Below are 12,727 nucleotides of genomic sequence, written 5' to 3' on the forward strand. Positions count from 1 at the left end.
GCGCGCCCGCCCGACTGCGGCACGGCGCGCCCACGTGACCGGCGCGTCGGGGGCGGGGCCGGCGGCGCGCTGACGTCAGACGTCGTTGGCGCCCGGCTTGGCCGCCCGCCATCTTGGCCCCTGTGTGGAACGGCCGAGGCGGCGGCGCCGGGAGCGGCAGCGGCCCCGCCGACACCGGCACCGGCACCCGCGGGCTCCGAGCGCCGCGCTGCGCGCCCGGTAAGCGCCCATGCCCCTCCACGCCCCACGCTGCGGGGGCCGCGGGTCCTCGGCGCGGCACGGCGCCGGCAGGAGCGGGCGGGCGGCCTGCACCGCATGGCCCCGGGCGGGGGCGGCTTCCGCCCGGGCGGGCCCGCGGGTGAGGGGCGCCCCCGGCCCGCTCCGCAGGCGGGCGGGCGGCGCTGGGCCCCTGGGCAGGCCCGCATCGGCACCCGGGACGGCCGCGCCCCGCCGGGCACAGCCCGGGCCGCGCCCCGGAGGGGCCGCTTTGGTGGGGCCGCTGCTGCGCCTTCCCCCGCCCGCCTTTCTGCCCCTGCGCCCCCTGCTTCCAGCGGCTGCAGGGCTCTCTCTTTCTCTCTGCCCCTCCGGCGATTCCTCGAGGAAGGGTCCAGCCCCTCCGTGCGTTCGCGCTCCTTTGGGCCGTGGTTCCTCCCCCAGACCCGCAGGCGTTTCTCGCGGGGCCTGCAGGCACATGCTCGGCGCGCCGCCGTGGGTTTCCAGCTCGGAAATCCGCGTTCACGGTGCTCTCGCTGCTCGCCCACAGTAAAGGCGGGTCCGGGGGTGTTTGATGAAGGGCTGAGCGGAGCGGCGCTCGGGGGCTGTTTGTGCTGCAGGGACCGGATTGTGAGGGGTGGGTGCTCAGTCAGGGGTGTTCTCACTGGTAGCAGTGAAAGGATGGGGAGATGACACGGCTGAAATTCCGGCAGCGGGGCTGCAGTGGCCATAATGCAGGGGGCGGTGGGAGCCATCACCGAGGGATGCAGGGATTGAACACTCTCCGGCTAAAAATGCCCCGGATAGTTTCCAGTTCAGACCCCCTTTATGGGGAAGGGCATTGAATGGAACACTGTGGGTTTTCTGTCCTTTTTGTGTCTCACATGTGCGTTTTGTAAATTTGCTCTTCTGTGCGAGATGTTGAACTTGGTGTCATCGGGGAAGGACCATTTTTCCTCGCTGCTCATTACTGGGGTCAGACGGGCACGTTGGTGGAAATTGGCATTATTTCCAAAGAAGGAACAGGGCTCTGATTTTTAATAGCTTTGTTTTTTCTGCAGGGAGGCATCAGACCTACCCCTTGTCTGGTCTTAAAGAGCTCTGCTCAGACAAGAAACTGCTTTTGGAGGGGGAGGAAACAGGACATGATCTCATTTGTCCATGGGTGAGAAACAAAAGGATCACCCTTAAACACCGACTGCCAGGAGCTGAGTGTGCCTGTCGGTTTGCTCTGGATTGTGTATTCTGGAGAATTTTTCTCTTACAGTTAATTTTGTGGTGTTTCAATGCAACTCTGCAACAGTTTCCTTGGGTCTAAAGACTCTCAAAGTTTTGGGAGTTGTTTGAACGTGGTGAGTGTTCAGTGGAAAGGCAGTTTGGTGGAGGTCTGTGCCTGAGGGGTGTCTGTTTGGACTGAAGGGAGAGTTTGGTTCTCTCACAGATCAGTCCCTGTGTGTAGAGACCACAATTGTGGCCTCTGTGTCTGTCACCCAAAACTCTGCCTTCGTATCTGTGGATGTTTCTTGCATTAAGTTCTTTGCTTTTGTAGATAATACCTTATGAAATACGTATAAATCAACATACAGTTGCTTCTGTGAGCCTTGCTAATATAAATACTCTGTGTCTTGGCCATTTGGTAGCAATTTATAATTTCTTTATCCTCATTTAGACCTTCCCTAACAGGAACCATGTTTTTGCAGAGCAGAATAGTTACATCAGTGCTCAGTTTTACCTTGGGCTCCTTGGTGAGTGGTGCAGATTTATAGGACTCGTCTTCCCATCCTGGAGTCCACCAGGGAAAGTGAAACAGGCCACAGTGAGCAAGGAGAAGATGATGCAATCCAAAGGGAGCTTCCCTTTGGTCTGTCTGAATGAGTGTTGTGTGTCAGTTAAGGGAAGGAATGTGAGTCAAAGCAGCGACTCTGTTGGCTCGGTTCACTTCATCCAGGTGTCCCACCTTGTGGGAGTGCAAGCCTTTGATCCAGCCTGTTTTCCAGGCTCAGTAACGGGAGTGATGGGAAAGGGCAGAGGGGGTGGAAAGTGGAGACTGAATACCATATAAGGGTGGTGTGGATAAGAGGTGGAGATAAAAATCTTGCAGAAGAATTAAACCCTTGCACAGTGTGCTCTTGCAGAGGAATAAACCCTTGTGTGGTGGGCTGGAGATGGGAGTGAGGGTAAAACCACTCACAAATTGGGCATTTTCACAGACACTCAGAGTAGTTGAGGGTTTGAGGGGGAAAAAACTCTGCCCTGAAAATGCACCACCTTTCCACTAGTCGAGGATGGATGTGGGGCTTGTAATGACTGGACTGCCAGTGGTGTTTTACTGGTAGAACCAGTTCAGCATCTGTAGGAAATTTTTTCCTTGCTCACCCTCATTGTGTTTTTGGGTCTGGATTTCACAAACCCGGTGAAAGCTTGTGGGGGACAGCAGGTGTTAAATAAAGGCTGAAGTTTGGGTGGGGAGGTGGGAGAAGATAACACAGTGTGAGTTTGGTGAAATGGAAATGGAGTGTACAGGAGTCTTTAAAAATGCATAAAGAGCAGAGGAAGATGAAGTCCTAATAAAAATCAGATGAAGAACAGCTTTTATGTCTATGAAGAACAGGCTGACAGAAATAGACTGTTTTTATTACAAATACCTCAGCCATTACATAACATTCTAAGTAAATGCTAACGAGCTGCTCTGTTACAGATTGCAAACACAATCTGGAGGGAGAAGCTGTTTAACATTCACATTGTTCATGTTTTAAATTATCTGACACTGTCTTGATTAAAAGTAAAATTACAGTGCAGGATCAACATTGCACGTCTTGGGTCTGAGATATGATGGTGATAATTTTAACTGAAATGTATTTGACAATAATGTGGGTTATGTTTTCAGGGGCTTGGAGCATCAGAGACAGGAATTACTGCACTTTATATTCAGGTGCAGCAAATGCACAAGTCCTGCTGAGGAACTGTGACATCACCCAGGGCTGGGTCACTGAGGGAAGAGGGGTCATTAAATACCTACTTAAATCAATGTACAGGTGACCCCTAAGTGAAATGGCAGCCTGACTTGGTTTGGTTAGTTGGGCTGTAACTTGTATGCCAGCAGTGACTGGGCTGCTTTGCTTTTTTGCTGCACTGCTTGATTAATCTGGCAAATCAAACTTAGAAGAGCAGCCCTTTTCACTCTGTCCTCCTGAAACCCTGTAAACCACTACACCTTGGTTAAAATCAGTTCTTTGTAAGCACATACAGCTGTTCCTTGGGTTTGTTGTTTGTGAATTTTAACTTACAATTTAGGTCTTACAGTCATAATTTTAAAAGAATGTTTGCAAGAGTAAAGGTATAAGTTATGCTTAAACTGATTTGAATCTTCTTTTAAGGTGGAAGTGCAGGAACATCTTCATTTTGTTTGAGAAGCCAACGATTATCTCCCAGGTAAAGACTTGGTAGGCTTTAGGACTTACTATTTCTCTGTTTCAAAGTAACCAGTTACCCATTGGAGGACCTCACTGGCTTAATACCAATGCATTGGTGCTTTCATTTTGCAAGAAAAAATATTGTTCTATTTGCAGGGCTTGTTATATGGTAGTGTTGAGGGCAGCCTGTGCTTCCTGTGCAAGATACCAGGTGTGGGTGCACAGCAGATGCCTCTGATGGTGGGGAACAGTGAGTAAGTCTGTAGGAAAGGTGTATTTTGGTAAGAAAACTTGGCCTTTGGCTTGTGTCATATCCACATGGTTAATTTGCTGGAGTCACCTTGACTGGGAGATGTTCTTCCTGCCACAGATGGAGCTCTCAACATGGACAGTGCACACGTAGCTTTGGGTAAGGAGAGGTTTTTGGTAAGTATTTTGATGGTGTTGATCCTGAATTATTTACTGCATCTTGAAAGCAAAGTATCAAGGGACACAGGGGATTTTTTTTCCCTAAGCAGAATAAACAGAGAACCAAGAGCAAGTGAAGATGTTAATTCATCCACAGCCATTTGGCAGGTGCAAGTTTAACTTCCAGGGAGAGTGGCTTCTGTAATGCTGAAGGGCAGGCACAGAAAGCTGGGTGTGCTGATGAGGCTTTTCTAATTCAGCTCCTCATCTTTTTTTCTGACAAGTCATGGTTGAATCCAGTCTCAGGCAGGGCTGAGGTTGACCCTCAGTATAATTGTCAGTGTGGTGTTGGCAGCTGCATCTTTTCCATGCTGAGCATTCCTCACTGAACAAGGAGATGTCTCTGCTCCAAGAAACTGGTGAGTACAGGGAAGTTCCAGAGGGTAACGGGTCAGGTAAAGGAGGCTGAGCAGTTTGGAGCTCTCCAGGCTGGACCAGAGCAAGGAGCAAGTTCTGTGTGAACCTCAGAGTGACATTTCTCAGTGGCTGCTGTCAGTGCTGTGTTACAGGTTGTCAGCCGTGGATCTGAGTGTCCCAGTGGCAGTACCTTCAAAGGCTTAAAAATGTGACAACAGAGAAATACAGAGGAGAAATTATGTTTATTTCTCATGTACAGGAGTCCAGTCAGGAATATGGTAGGAGTTACAGGCAGCACAGAGGTTGGACAGAGTGGTGACAAATATCCCAAGTTATTACACAACTTATTAGAGTGACTGTTACGACCATATTTTTATCATGTTAAGGCTGTACAGGACTTTGTATAAAAGTGTTTACTCTGTAGATTTCTACTGGTGATGGATATTTCCATCTTCAATTTGGACCCTTCAACAGCAAAAATATCTTGAGAAGATGAACAGAAAAAAAAATCACAAAAAAGCTAGAGAAGAGGCAATTAATTTTGGCACATCTGTTCTAAAGAGGAATGAAAATTCTTAAGGATGTAGCCCTGGAGTGGTTCTTGTGTTCTTCTATAATATTCTGAAAGAGTTCATGAAGAGAAGAGCTTGCCTGAACATCATTTCAAAGCAACTTCTAGCAAATTTCTGAAGTAAAAAACCTTATATGTAATTATTTATATTGTTTAAGGAGTAATCTGTGAATAGGGGCTTTGTAAAACAAGTTCTGTATAAAAAATTTACTTACTTGCAGCTGAGGGCAAGGATAGTTTAAAGGTTCAGAAAGGTATGATGTGGAGAGAAATCCAACGCTCAAAGTTGTGGTTCCTTGGGAAGAATGCTGAAAAGAGTGTCACTTCTGTCAAGAAATGTTAGTTCTGGGCCCCTCAGTTCAGGAAAGATATTGAGGGGCTGGAGCGGGGCCAGAGAAGAGCAACGAGGCTGGAGAAGGGACTGGAGCACAAGTGCTGTGGGGAGAGGCTGAGGGAGCTGGGGGTGTTTAGCCTGGAGAAGAGGAGGCTCAGAGGTGACCTCAGCACTGTCTGGAACTGCCTGAAGGGAAGTTCTGGCCAGGTGGGGGTTGGTCTCTTCTCCCAGGCACTCAGCAATAGGACAAGGGGGCACGATGGGCTCAAGCTCTGCCAGGGCAAATTGGAGATCAGAAAGAAATTCTTTGCAGAGAGAGTGCTCAGGCATTGGAATGGGCTGCCCAGAGAGGGGGTGGATTCCCCATCCCTGGAGGTTTTTCAACTGAGCTTGGCCGTGGCCCTGAGTGCCATGATCTGGTAAAGGGACTGGAGTTGGACCAAGGGTTGGACTTGATGATCTCGGAGGTCTTTTCCAACCCAGTCAATTCCATGATTCCATGATTTTTCCCTTTCCAGGCTTCTGCTGAGTGGGGGGGTGCAGTGGAGAAAGACACACGGTGGTTCTTGTGACAGCACGCCAGGTGTGTTTGTAGTTTTTTAAGGGACTGTTTGTGATCTTAACCATTAAGAGATGCCTCCACAGAGCTGCTGTGGTCTGGATAAACTGACCTCAATTAGTTATTAGGAAGCCTGGTGGATAGTTGTAATTTTTTTCAGTTAAAAAAAGACTTCTGATAGGTAAGGCAGGTCACTTTAGTCTTCTGTGTTCAGAAAAAACTGCTCCCTACCAGCTTATTATTTGAATGCTGTATTTTGATAGCAGGTTTGTTTCTGCAAGAATTTACCTTAATTTATTTGCTTATCTTTTGCTCAGATAGACAGCAATGCAGTTTCATGGGCTTTGAAGTTTTCTGATTCTTCCAAATAATGGAAATTTCTTTAATAAATGGTTTTTCAAATCTTGAAAATATGTCTCATTTGGCATCTGCAAGTTGAAAAGCTAATTGGGTGAAGGCACTTACATTGTTCTGTTCCCAGAAGTAATGAGAATGCACATCATTATGATGCTCTCTTTAATGCTATAGAAACTGGGGTTTTTTTCTGGTCCTGGCTTCCTTCCAGAACTTCAAAACTCCTGCCTCAATTAAAAATTTACAATTTAAAAAAAATTTAATCAACTGCATAAAACCAGAAAATAAAAAAATCTGTCTTGCAAAAAATTTGCCAAATGCTCTATGGCAAAGAAGTCAAAAGAGACTCACAAAGACATTGTCAGGCTAAGAAGGAATAAAGTAACCTGCCTTAAAAGTCACCTGCAAAGAAGTTTTAGACCTTAACATTTGCAGAAAAGGATACATTTTTAGTTGAAGCATGTTCAGTGATCTCGCAGAACATCTGCAGTGTGATTGATGAGGATTATCAGCACGTGGCCAGAGTAGCTGTGATGGGTTAGTGCATGAGCTTCCTGGTGTGCTAGTTCTGATTTAGGTGTGACACACTCTGCCAGTCTGATGGAATATTGTGAAAAATCCTTTCTGGCAAGGAAACTGTACTTTGATAACTGTAAAATGGGCTGGTACTGTTCGGGGTGGTTATTCATATTTCTTGCTTTCACTTGTGCTGTGGTTGTGGTATGAAGTTTCTTCCCACTAGTCTGGGTCATGTAGAACAGATGAGTAAGTGAACTGGACACCTGCAGTGCCAGTGGAGGCTGTGGTGTATTTGCCTGGTCCCTCTGCCCCACTGGTGAAATTTCAGTGTAGTACCTCTGGTGTTCTCTTGTCTGTTCAGCCTCCAGAAACATTTTATTCGTGTATCAGTGAGAAATAAGGTCTGTTCTGCATTGCTGCCTTGCTATACCTCAGCCCGACCTGGGAATTGCTCAGAAAAGCGCTGTGAGCTCCTTCCCCCAGCCCGTCAGTCGCTCTCTGTGAGTTTGCAGCAGACACATGGAGAGGTGTTCCTTCAAGTGTGACTCCGTGTGTGCCTCCCTCAGGAGTGGGGAGCTGTCTGGGACAAACAGCCTTCCAAAGCTATGGCTGCAGAGACAGCACAGGACATGCTGGAGAGTGTTGAGGGTGGGGGGTGTGTACCAAGATCATTCTGAACCATTCTGAGAGGCAAATCATAGAATGGATTGGGTTGGAAAAGACCTCCGAGATCATCAAGTCCAACCCTTGGTCCAACTCCAGTCCCTTTACCAGATCATGGCACTCAGTGCCACGGCCAATCTCAGTTGAAAAACCTCCAGGGATGGGGAATCCATCCCCTCTCTGGGCAGCCCATTCCAATGCCTCATTACTCTCTCTGGAAAGAATTTTTTCTGCTCTCCAGCTTCAATTTCCCCTGGCAGAGCTTGAGCCCATCGTGCCCCCTTGTCCTATTGCTGAGTGCCTGGGAGAAGAGACCAACCCAGCGTGCATTTGGTCCAGTGGCACATAATGGGGTTCTGATTCTTACAACTTTATGATGCCTGTGGTAATGCAACACTGGGGTGCAGCTTCAGCCTTTGAGTCCATTCTCTTTAGTATTTGATTGTATGCAAATCCAACATGTTGGCCTAAAGACCTGTCCCTCACGTTGCAAAGAAGTTTGAAATTATGACCAATTGTCTAAACTCAGGAGCCAATTCAAAATTACTTCTATCTAAATCTTTTAAGCCAGTCATCAGTTTGATTTTATTGTTTTGGGGTTTTTTTGTTTTGTTTGTTTTTTGTGGGTTTTTTTGTTGTACAAAGGATTAAAGCCTTAAGGCTGAGTCTGGACATTCTGCATTTCACTTCCTCAAGGTACTTGACTACCAAAGTATGGGAGGGGATTTCTGTACAAGTTTCATGTGCTTAATTAATGGTCCTGCTGCTGGAGATGGCAAGTGTTGGATTTTAAGTAAAGAATTGTGATGTCAATATTCCAAGCAGCAGGATGGTTTTCAGGGAGCTGGTGTATTTATTTCAGTTACAAGCTGTATAGTTCTTCTTCATTTTACTGAATTGTACTCTAGATATTCAGGGGGAGAGGGAGAGGGAGACTGTCCGTGGTTTTGCAGATGTGGTGGGACAGGGAGGTGATATTCCAGACTGGGAACTTGTAGGCAACAGTAGAGGAGATTTTGTTGAAACTGTCTGGTGATACTTGTACTATTTTTCATTATCTTACCTCTGAAAATCCAAAGGATTACCAGGCACAAAATACGTGGAAGGGAGTTTCTTAATTTGTCTTGTTTGATCCTTGACTTTGATAATTGATACTTTTAAAAATGTATTTTAATGGTAAAGTCATCATTAAAATACAAAGAGGAATACTGAAAGTGTAATTATAAAGCTAAGGCAGACAGAGGTATTGAATCTTCATGTGCAGTAGTTGAGAAGTGAATACAATTTTTAGGGAGGTATTTACTAATTTCAGCATTTGCTTCATAAAAATGGCTGTGTTTGTGCTTCAGTTCCTCTCTGCATTGTCTCCTTTTCTTGTAAAAGACAAGTTAATCTGAGAGCTGTGTTGATGAACAGCTTCCTTCATCCAGTCGAAAGCTGGAGACCAAAACTGGGCCACTGGTGTAAAACATGGAAGAAAATTACATATATAACATTGAAAGCATTGAATCTCTTGGCAATTGCTATAAGTAATATTTAGGTAGCATTTGTCAAAATACTGAACAGTGTTGTCTGATACTCTGAATATAAAAATGCAAAAGAATTATACTCAAACTAAATGAAATTAAAGTTGTCATTTTTCCCCCATCCCGAGTTCTTGGAATGTTGCACTGGGATCCTTCTGCCTGAGAGGGGAGGGGACCATAATCTAAGTTACCTGAGGGTACTTCAGAAGGAGATTATTTCATAAACAGCCCAGGTATCAGAAATTACTGTAGCTGACAGGAAGCAGCTGTGTGTGTGACACATGGAAATGTTCAGTCCAGTTTTGACAGTTTTATTCCAGTGTGAGTTTATCCTCTCTGTGGCTTTTTAATCCCTTGCTCTGTGGGCACATCTAAAAAGTCACGCTCATCATGAGTGATGCTGCAGATGGAGCTGCTTTTGGCAGGGCTTTTCCACAGGAATAGGATTTCTGTGCATGTTAGTGAAATATTCATGCACAGACAGTTAAATAGATACTAAAATCTGGATACAGACAAATGGGAGTTTTGCTGTCCTGGAGTCTTTGGGGTTTTTACCATTTTTTCTTTTTTTCTCAAGAACACAGTCCAAAAAAATAATAGCACTGACAGATTTTTTTTTTCCTGCAATACGTGTCCTAAAAGTTTATTTTAAAGGTGTCACTGCTCTTAGTGCCATGTTAGGGTTAAAACACTCGTATCAAAAATGCCCTGGGCTGTTCCAGTTTGTTGCTGGTTGTCATGTTGATAGGTGAGATTTTGGGTCACTGATGTTTCTCCCAAAAATTCAGCAAGCTGCCTTCCAGTCTGAGGCAGCAGGAGGTTTCCTTGCTCCATGAATGGCTGGTTCAGACTAACGTATGTAGGTGGTGGAGTTCGTTTCTGAGTAGACTCTTTGTGGGTGACTAATTGGGTTTGTTTTCATTGCCTGGCTCAGCAGTTCTGTCCAGGCTGTTGTTGGATTTCTGTTGGAATTGACACAGATGTGTTTGGGGATGCTCGTCTCTGGCATACAGAAACTCCATTTTTATAAGATGCTTCCATGGGATAATTCTCTAAAATGGCTCTCTTGTGCCACGATCTGGTTTCCACCTGACATACTTAGTTTTGGTGGTGTGTGGGAAGGCTTCCTTGGGCTTTACAGGGCAGTAGTTTGAAGAGTGATTGAAGTAGCACAGCCTGCTTTGCTACACCTTTTGTTGGTACAGAAAAACCAAAGGTGAGCAATTCAGATCTATGCAGACCCTGTGAGACTGAAAGCTGCTGAGAATAAAGAAAGTCACAGCTGCTGCAGACTGGTAGAGAAATCACTCCATAGGAGTTCTTAGCAGCTCCCCAGAAGCTTCTCATGAGAACTCCTCAGGTTTCCCACACCACAACCAGAGATGTTCCTAAAAACAGTCAGGATGAGTTCACCAGAACACTGGACTTGAGATATGGGTTATAACCAGTTAGAATCTGCAGTTGGATGGTGTGAGATTCAATTTAGCCAATTGAATGTAGCCTTAGCCCTGTATAAACCATGTGCAGTGTGTAACAAATGGCATTCTTGACCACCTTGGTCTGTGCATGGTGTCCTTTTCCCTCCGTGTTATTTATTGCTTGCTTTAAGCTTTGTCTCCTGATGGAGTGCCTTGGTTCTAAGGAGCAAAGCTAATTTTGAGTTTCCATTTGGTGGCCATTAACAGTATTCCTCTATGGATTGTCAGGTGCCTCAGGGATCACCGTGTGCTGGAGTTTACCCACTGAGGTGGTGGGTGCAGAACAGGCAGCAATTAAGAGTTTTCCTACTCGGTCTCGTCTCTCCACAGATTACATGGAATCAATGCAGTCTGTGCATTGTGTACCCTCTTTCGAGCTCTGCTGAAAACCAGTCAGCCCCAAATCTAGAGATGGAAAAGTGTATTAGTAAGGCTTTCTAAGGAAATGAAAAAACTTAGTGTTTACAAGAATGGGTTGTAGCGAGATCTGCCCAGATCTGGGGAGTTTCTGGTTTTGTAGGTCACAGAACCGTGTCTGAGGTACATGAAATAAAAGCTCTAAAGTCCTCAAAGTTTTCCTGCAATTTTCAGCCTGCTTAGCAGCAAATCTACTTGTCAGTGACCCTTGGTGCCAATTGCTCTTGAGTGGGAGCGAAATCCTGACCTGGGAGGCTTTGTTGGATACTTTGTGACAGTGACTTTTGCTACTGGAGTGTAACTGCAGGTTATCCAGGCTTGTGTTTATGGTGTGTTAAGCTGAGCAGTGCTGAAGTTCTTAAGAATTCCTAATAATGCGATGAATGGCGAAAGTTTTTATTTGTTTTGGGTTTACATTTCTAAATAAAAAAGTAACCTGAAAAATCTTGGTCCCAAAGTGATACTTTGGGCACTAGAAAGTTGTAAGTTTAAACTCATCAATAAGAGTTTGCTGGTTTGTATTGTTTATAAACATCCACATCAGAAAAGTGAGGTCAGTGTGTTTAATTGTAGTTCCATTTGTTAAATGTGTGGAACCTTCTCTGTTCAAAGCCATGTTAAAAATATATTCAATAATTGCAGTGTTGAGTATTCATTTAAAATAATAGGATTCCTTCATAATGGGTTGCAAAAAGCATGAAGGTTTTCTTGGGTTCCAAGTATGTTCAATCCAGTATTCTGTGTTTGTGTTTTAACTCGGCATTATATTTCTGTGATTGATTTAAATCAGTCTCTTTTCTGAAGATCCCACAGCTGCTTTTCAAAATTGAGTATCTAGCTGCAGATTATGCTTGGGGTTTGCAGTTAGGAGGCAGCTCCTTCAGTTCTGGAATCTAAATATGCCAGACTTGGAGTTGAAATGAAATCTTTCCTTTCTAACTGAAATTTTAATGCCACATTTTTGTGTGCAATGAAGTGTTTTTTTTATATTACTAACCCTGATTTGGGAGCATCTGCCTCTTAACACCAATTGAATATGTGGTGAAAAACTTTCTTCTTTTCTTTCCGTGTTGTATTTAGTTCCAGTTCTTCAGTGTCCCAGAAACAAAGCTATTCTTAGAAAAGTTGAAGTTATGGCTGGATACAAATAACGGATTTGTATATGGGGTTTTTGCCCCTCAGCCACTTTTACTGTGCTTAAAATAAAGTCTGTCTGGATTTGGTTCTTGTTTTCTGTTTTGAGAGAGGTGCTGATGTGTCCCAGTTACAAGTAAACTTCCATGTAGCATTTTTTATGATGTTTCCCACTTCACAGATGGGCATTTGAGGCACTGAGAGTTGGAGGTTCTGGGAAATCTTCAGCAGGTTTCAGTCGTGAATGGTGTTCTTTGGCTTGTCATTGTTCTCCATCCTTCTCCAAATTTCACCAAAATACAGCCCTTGAAGTGGAGGTGACAGGGACGAGGTATCCTCCATGTGTTGAATGGGGATTGTGGGAATTATTCCAGTATTTGCTTGATGTTTTCCAGACTTAAAATTGTGAGCAGCTCCTGCCCAGGTTGCCTGTCCTGGCTGGTTGTGTCCTTGGGTGAGTCAGCGTAGGGTGGGTGGGGGTGTTGAGGTGATGGGGTTGCATCAAAGCCAGTTGTGATTCTGCTGAGCAAGGCTCTTCACAGGTTACACTTGTGCAGAAAAGAAAGACTTCTTTTGTCTAGGGGTTTAGTATGGATTGAGAGTTTGTCATCTGGTTGTCTGTGCTTCCACCAGGATGGGATGTTGGGAAGATACAGAGCGTAGCAGTCTTTCTCCCAAAGGTGAGGAGGAAAGGTGGGTGCTCTGTCTCAGACATGCAGAA

At 45.2% G+C, this 12,727-nt stretch overlaps 1 protein-coding gene across 12 annotated transcripts in view; it reads left to right on the top strand.

Moving 5' to 3' along the window:
• Positions 1-95: 95 nt before the first annotated feature.
• Positions 96-12,727, top strand: part of PRRC2C (proline rich coiled-coil 2C) — a 70,218-nt gene continuing 57,586 nt past the window's right edge. For 11 of the 12 annotated variants that reach the window (XM_071565423.1, XM_071565435.1, XM_071565427.1 and 8 more), the window contains exon 1: positions 96-219. The gene's annotated coding sequence lies outside the window, so the exon portion shown is untranslated. Of the gene's footprint in view, positions 220-3,602; positions 3,646-12,727 lie in introns of those variants that run through there. The other variant, XM_071565424.1, reaches the window with a different exon arrangement.

The sequence above is a fragment of the Pithys albifrons genome, chromosome 10, assembly GCF_047495875.1.
Source record: "Pithys albifrons albifrons isolate INPA30051 chromosome 10, PitAlb_v1, whole genome shotgun sequence".
Taxonomy (NCBI): domain Eukaryota; kingdom Metazoa; phylum Chordata; class Aves; order Passeriformes; family Thamnophilidae; genus Pithys; species Pithys albifrons.